Below are 7,641 nucleotides of genomic sequence, written 5' to 3'. Positions count from 1 at the left end.
AAAGAACAGACAAAGGCTGTCTTAATTACTTTTTACTCACTGCTGAGACAAAATACCTGAAACGCAAAGGTGGGAAAGGAAAGGTTTATTTCTCACAGTTTTTGGAGGTTTCAATCCATATGCAGTTGGTCCAAAGCAGGGTGGCAGGGCAGGGCCGCAGTTCATGGCCGGTGGAAACAGCAAGGCAGAAACTGGCAAAAGAGAGTGAGACACACCTTCTTCCTGCCATTACATTGCATGCTGGCTCCACCCCTATGTGGGTATAGCACTGACATCATCAATCCAAACTCTAGACAATGAACCAATCACAGTGCATAATACAAATGCATGAGGCCTGGGGGCCACAGACATAAACCATGACAGAGGCCTTGGCTTTATCAGTTTACAGCCATGTGGAAGAGATACACACAAATCAGGCAGCCAGAAAAATAAACACCAAGTTACAAACTGTATTAGGTTCTGTAGGAAATACAGGAAACAATGGGTACGTACAATAAGGTACGTGGTGTAATTCTTGGAAGTTTCCAGGCACAGGAAACTGCATGTGCACAGCGTGGCCAAAGAGCTGAAAGAAGCTCAGTGGGGCTGATATGTGATAGTTTTCCCAGATGCAAGAAGCAAGCCCGAGCGCCAGAAGCTTCCTTCCTGGCACGGAGATTCCCAGGTTGCCAATGCTTAGCAGGTGCTAGGTCAGTTCCTTCTATAGATCTCAAAACTTAAGCCCAGAGAAGGGAAGGAGTTTCTCCAGAGCTGCACAATGAACAGGAGCAGATCCTGGAAATGAGCTGAGGACAGTTATAATTACCTTATGATAATTATATGATTCTTACATGATCATTATAATTATCACACATAATGGTACAATATCCATACTCCATCTTGATTCAAAGTCTGTCCCTCACAGCACGCTTCTGTCCCCATCTGTCACCTCTTATTTTACTGTCCTTGAGACCTCTATTGTGGTGCGCAGCAGGATGTAATCTGTGGCAGGGAGTGCCCATGCTGGCCCTCACCACAGGCCACCCACCCACCTCTGAGTGCTAGACGCCTCTCATGGCTCCAGCTCTCTCAGGCAGGTCCTTAACCTCTCCTCCCACCTGGGATCCAGTATCAGTGGAGACCGCCCTCCCAGGCCTGGCCTCCACAAGCAGCTGTTGGTTTTGCTGCATCCAGATGAGGCCAACAGTTTTGGTTTTTTCCTTCTGTCTTGCAGCAAGTCCAGGGAGTCAGCCAACTTCCTCCTCCATGAAGTTGGTGGGAGTACCAGCAAGTTTCCCTGTGAGAAATGGCCCAGATCCAAAGTTCCTGGAAGTTCCATGACCTTGAAGCTCCCTTGGTGCCCTCTAGGGAGGTCAGAGTCCACTTGGGGATTCACCTTCCTCTGGTTCTCTGTCTTCAGTGAATCCTGGTAGGTGCATGGTCAGCCTTGTCTGCCATGGGAATCCATCCTGCCATGTACAGTTTTGCAATTGGCCTTGGGTTTGGAAAGAGGACAGACTGTATTTCAAAGAGAAGGAAGTCAGTCCCACCTGTGAAACTGAGGTCTCCAGGACACCCTCTTTAGGTGGCCTCCTCATGGGTCCATGAACCATGAATTCCTTTAGGAATTCTGCAGACAAACATGTACCTCAGAGCCTCCAACTCTAGTGGCACATCAGAGTCCCCTGCAGGATGCAGGGCCCTGCCCTGAGAACGCACCTTTCTAACAAGTTCCCCAGAGTTGACCCAATCCAGGAGATTCTGGCCTCTCTAGAGTTGCTGTTCATAACACAGTAATTCAAGATGAAGGCCTCCACAGGCCTCAAGTAATTCATTTAGCAGTGTTGATGGGATTCATGACAATAATGCTAGCTGATGGCACCAAGTCTCCATGTTCCTGACACTTTTCCCAGCTCTCCCTTCTTGCCCTCCTATCCATACAGAAGCCACCAGGAGCCTCTTAAAATATGCATTCAATCCTACTGCATGCTCTCCTACCAAAAAGCTTTCAGAGGAATGCCACATGCCTCAAATCAGTATCCAAGTGAGGCCAGTGCAATGTCCCCTGTTCCTGACACCTCCTTCCCCTCACTTACGCTTGCTGTAGTCAGCCACACCAGCCTCCTTCCTATTCCTCAACCATCCCACATTCATTGGTTTTGGGGACTTTGCATCTGCAGTTTCCTCTGCCTGGAGCCCCATTCCCCCACTCCCACAGCCAGCTGCTTCTACCTCAGGGTCTCGACTCGGAGGTCCCCTGTCCTTCAAGGCCTTCTCTGACCAATGCATCTGAAGTTGATTGCATCACTTCACTTACTTTTCTGCCCAGCTTTTATCACTTCCTGAAACTATCTTATGTAAGAGTCCCTGAGAGGTAGCACCATGAAGGCAGAGACCACATGAGATGTTTCTCCCTTTGGTGGATGTGGTGGTACTAATAGGTGCTCAGGATTGGTTGGGTGAATGAATGAAACACGATTCCCTCTCTGTTCTTTTGCTTATTTGCTCCAGAAACTGTTGCTCTCTTCTCTCCCTGCTTGATAGATGCAAATGGGAAAACACATCAGAAGGACCTGTAGCAAGTGCTTACAGTGCTCTCATCATGATTAATTAACAAGGCCCAAGAAGCTTGAAATGGTAACTGATGATATTTCTCCCAATAGTTCCCAATACCTGCTCCCTCCCTGCCTCACTCCCAAGGCTGGGGTGACCAGGGCTGTGTCATTTGAGGGAAAGTCCTTTCATTTCGGCAGGAGGACAGGCAGGTGCCCCAGAGAGTTCTGGGAGCCTAAGTCTAGCTGAGCTAACGCCACATTCAGCATGGCTCTGGCTACCAGTGAAAGATCCTACTTTAATCACATGTCAGTTTCCCCATTCATCTTTGGTGCTATCTGAAGCTCATCTTTTTCCATCCTGTGGCATCGTGGTGATTGATGATCCTGCAGCCGCCACACTGCTGGCTTAACACAGCTCACAGTGGATGCCCAGCTTTTTGCTTTTGGCAGTCTGGCTTGGGTTGGGCTGGGATGTGTTTGCTTCAAGGAGCTAATGAGGAAGTAAACTGCACCCTCTCCCAATTCCTGTGTTGAAGCCCTAAGCCCCAAGGTGACTGTATTTGGACAGGGCCTTTATTGAGGTAATCAAGGTTAAAAGAGGTCATAAAGAATAGGACTGCAATCTTATAGGACTAGTGTCCTTTTGAGAATGGGAAGAGACTCAGTGACTCTTCCCCTCCACCCAGATCACAGAGGAAAGACCACACGAGGGCACAGCCAAGAGGCAGCCCTCTCAAGCCAGGGAGACAAACAGCACTGGAAACAAGATTTTCCGGCATCTAGACCTGGTACTTCTAGATTCCACTGTGCAAAAGTAAATTTCTGCTGTTTGAGGAATCCAATGTGTGCTGTGTTTTCCAAGAGTCTCAGGAATGAATAGGAGGCTCTTGCTGGCTCCAGCTTCTGAGAGGAGGAAGGATGGGATTTGCAAAGATGTCCTCAGATGGAAGCACATTCTTGGACAAAGGCAAAACTGGCTCGAGCGTAGAGGATGTGTCTCATCTGGTGTTCACGTGGGTGCTTCCTGGGCACAGGCAGCGTTTAGCAGAGGCCACAGGGGATTGGACAGCAGTCCTGGGCTCCATCAACTCTCTGAGGCTGTGGGCAGCTTTACCAACTCTTTGTGCTCCTGGAGATCAGTATGCAAAGAAGCTGATAAGGATGGCATGAGGGACTCTACAGTCACTCAACAGTTATATTAAGTGACCACTGTGCACCCTGCCAGCAACAGGCCAGGCCAGAGCAAGAGTGACAAAGAAGTCAAGTTAGGGTCCAGCCCTCATGTAGCTCACAGGCTCACCAACCTAGACGGGAGAAGACTTCGTTCTGTGAGAAAATAAAAAGCAAAGGAAAGGATGCAAAGTGTCTTGGCACCCTCCAAAGTAGGCCTGCATCAAGCACTGGAGGGCAAGTTTGTGAGGGAGGTGACTCCAAGGAGCCCCAGGTGAGGGGTGGGGAAGTGAGACAGAGAGAAGGAGCCTGGGAAGAGGGGGCAGCCGGGTTACAGGTGTGGGCAACAAGGCTGGGTTCTGCGGGGCATTCTGGGAAATAGTATAAAATGCAGCAGGACTTCTTTGCTCAGAGGAGCAGAGAAAGCAGAGGTCAGAGAACCATCCACCAGCGCCCTCCCGTGGCTGATCCAGGCCTCTCCCAGGGTGCTAACCCCCAGCACTTCCAGCCACCTTCACTCAGGCTGAGCACCCTCCTGTGACAGCCAGGTGCTGGCCATAGAAAGCCAGTGGCATGACAGAGGCCAGGAGGCGTGGGTGGGACAGATGTGAGCTCCCGGACAAGGTGACACTTGGCACTAAAACAAGGTGCAGGAACCAGCCATGGGAAAGCTGGAAAAAAGAGATATGCATGTAGAGGGGCCCCAGCCAAAGCTGCGGCCTGCATCACAGAGGTCAGAGAGGTCGCCTCGGCTGGGAACTGGAACCGGCATTTCCACAGCTTTCCAGTCCTATCAGATCCTCCCACTCCACCCTTCCCACACACCTTCCCACACACCTTCACTGGAGCCAGTGATTGGCTGGCCTAGCGAGGAGGCGGGACCTTTGAATGCCCAATCACAGGAGGTCTGGAACATTCATTGGCCCTTGCGGGAGATAGGAGGGACAGAGAGGAGGTGCCCACCAGGGAAGGTACAGTGGAGCCGGGCAGGCTGAGGGATTCTGTGACCACTACTGCCCTTCTCTAGTGCTGGAGAAGGTAGTGAGCACTCCATAGTCGCTCAGCGACAGGACTTGTGCCGTGCTCTCAACAGAAACTTCTAGTGAGCTGAAGGCAACGGCAAAGGGAATGAGACACTGACTCAGCACAGACCAGTCTTTTGGAATTTGTGATGCAGTGAAGGAAGACAGGTGTTAAGTGGCTCTTATACAGAAATTATCATTGGTGAAAGGGAAGAAGGATAGGGATCTCAAACACATAGGACACAGATCTGGAGCAGGTCTGGAGCAAACCGGAAGCCACCAACCTGGAATTCTGCACCTGCCCCAGTTTGGGCCCCAGCTTCCCCTGAACACAATCCCTAACTTCCTTGCAGGGCTGGTCGAGTCTGGCTTGCTGGACTCTCACTGCTTCAGGCACTCTGGTGCATCTCCGGTATTCGTCAGGTCGTCATGGATGTTTTCCCTTTGACAGCCTTCTAGACTGAAAACCAGAGGCCACTCCACCACTAAGCCTTGGGCAGCTCCTTGCTCTAGCTTCAGTGCAGCCTTGGGCAGCCCCTGAGGGCAGCAGTGTCCAGATGCTGGTTCCAGTGACAGCGGTAGTGTGCTGCCTGGTGCCAGGCTGTGCGCAGGTGACTCCCAAGGCTCTGTCATTCTTGCCCATTCCTCACACCTGCTGAGCACAGAATATATGCAGCTGTTGCTTCTGTGGACCTCTAAGGGGCTTCACCCACAGACTAGGGAGTCCTGTGTCCTGGTTTTCAGGCCTAGATGGAGAAGGGGTGAATGCTGCTGCTGCATGATGCAAATCCCTAAACCAGAAGCTGGGTGGTGGGAAGGAAAATGATTCCTGGCAAATTTTCCCTGCTGACCAGAGGCCCAAAGGAAGATGCCTCCTATTGCGTATTCCCCACCCCCAAGGCAGCCACTTTGCATTCAGAAGAAGGAGAAGGGGAGCCACTTCCTTTGTCCCTAAAATGATTGGCAGGAGGCCCAGGGGAGGGGGCCAATAGGGAATCTGCAGCTGCCTGTTTTGAAGGTAAAATTACCGTAATTACCCCAATTACCAAATCCATCAAGAGCTTTGGACTGAGGAGGAGGAGAACAATGGGCAGTGATGGATCAGAGGACTGTGAGTCAGGGGTGGGAGAGAAAGTACAGTATAGAGGGAGAATGGAGGAGGAGGGGTTGGGGGCAGCTGCTGATGATAACCAGGCTCTGAATGGGTGCCATGAGTAGGAAATGCAGGGAAACAGTGATTAGCCAAGGCCCCACTTTGCTCCCTGGTGAGACTGTTTTTTTCTTTATTGCATAGCAACAAAACCTCTCAAAACTCTGAATGTTTTCCCCTCACAGAACCCCATACTCTATGGCCACATGTCTGGGGCCTTGTTTTGTGTCCTGTGAGAACTCAAAAGTGAAACAGTTAAGGAGGCTGGTTCTCTGTCTTTTGCAAGCTTTGTCCAGCCCCAGGCCAGAGGCTTGGTCTGCTGTCACAGATGTGGGCAGCCAAGCAGTCCCTCTGAGCCTCGATGCCCCCACACCAGGCCCCAGGCCAGTTTTCCCCTGCACCCTTCACCCACTCCTCCTGGCACAAAAGCAACTTTGAAATTAGCTAAGGCTGAACCCACCTGGACCTAAATTCCTCAAATGATGAATTTCTTTTTTTTTTTTTTTTTTTTTTTGTCTTTTTCATTTTTATCGGTACCGGGGATTGAACTCATGACCGCCTGCTTGCAAGGCAGGTGCTTATGCCACTGAGCTAAATCCCCAGCGCCAAATGATGAATTTCTTATATTTCCTTTTTGGAAAAGCCCCCAGTCCTCCTGCTAATGATTTTCATGGTTTCCAACCAGATTTTCAAGAATGGACCTGAGCATAAGAAAGCAGGTATCCTGTCAATTGTGTCACAAACCCAGAATTCCCAACACAGAGCATAACACACCCCAAGGAAACATGGGTCCTGAGAAGAGGCCTGGGACTTGGTCAGCTCCCCTGTCACCCTGCCTCCCCACAGGTGGAGGCAGAAGTGAGTGCAGAGCTCCTGCCTCAGCTGTGAGGTACTGAGCTTTTTAAAAAAATTTTTTTTCCCTTTCTGGAAATAGTGATTGAACCCAGAGCATTCATCCTGAGCTATATCTTCAAGTCTTTTTTTTTTTTTTTTCTCTCTCTCTCTCTTAAGATTTTTCTTTTGAGACAGGGTTCCTAAATTGCCCAGCCCAAGCTTGAATTTGAGATCCTCCTCCCTCAGCCTCCTAGAGTACTGGGGTCACAGGCCTGTGCCAGGGCGCCCAGCTGTAGCTTTTCCTTTCTGCCAAGACCCAGGCCTGCTGTGCCCAGTGGCAATGAGCTTTGCTGGAGAATATTTTGGGGGAAGGAAGTACAGGCTGGTAGCTCTGCAGGGGCCTGAGGCAATCAGTGCACAGATGTGGCCCCTTAAACCAACCTGTATGCCCCCTCCCATGCTTTCCTCGTTGTTGGGGATCACAAATTTATAGCGAATGGTTTTGCATATTTCACTGTAGGATGAAAGGAAGGATTGGGATTGTTGATACCAGCCATCCGGGATTTCCCTTTGAATTTTCCAGGCATAAGATCACCTATGTTTTAAATCTTCTGAGGATTATACCCAAGGACAAGATGCTTCTAAGGATAAGATCATCTATGTCTTCTTAAATCATCACTGGATTATACTGGGTCAAGATACTTCCAACATAAGATTATCTAAACCCTCTGGAGTAGGGTCTTTGGATGAATTTTAATCCTTTTGCTTGCCCCACCTATGACGATAATGCTAATAAGTAGTGGCTCCTTTGGGAGTAGGGGGCTCATCAGATCCAGAGACTTTGACTTCCTAGTCATTGTTGGAGTACGACATTTGTCTCTGTTCCCCCCCCCCTTTTATTTTTCTCACGGCATTCTAGAGACAGATAATC

Source organism: Cavia porcellus, unplaced genomic scaffold, assembly GCF_034190915.1.
Source record: "Cavia porcellus strain 051 isolate PalLab524CR breed Dunkin Hartley unplaced genomic scaffold, mCavPor4.1 scaffold_5, whole genome shotgun sequence".
NCBI classification, from domain to species: Eukaryota; Metazoa; Chordata; class Mammalia; order Rodentia; family Caviidae; genus Cavia; species Cavia porcellus.
Note: the sequence above shows the minus strand (reverse complement) of the source record.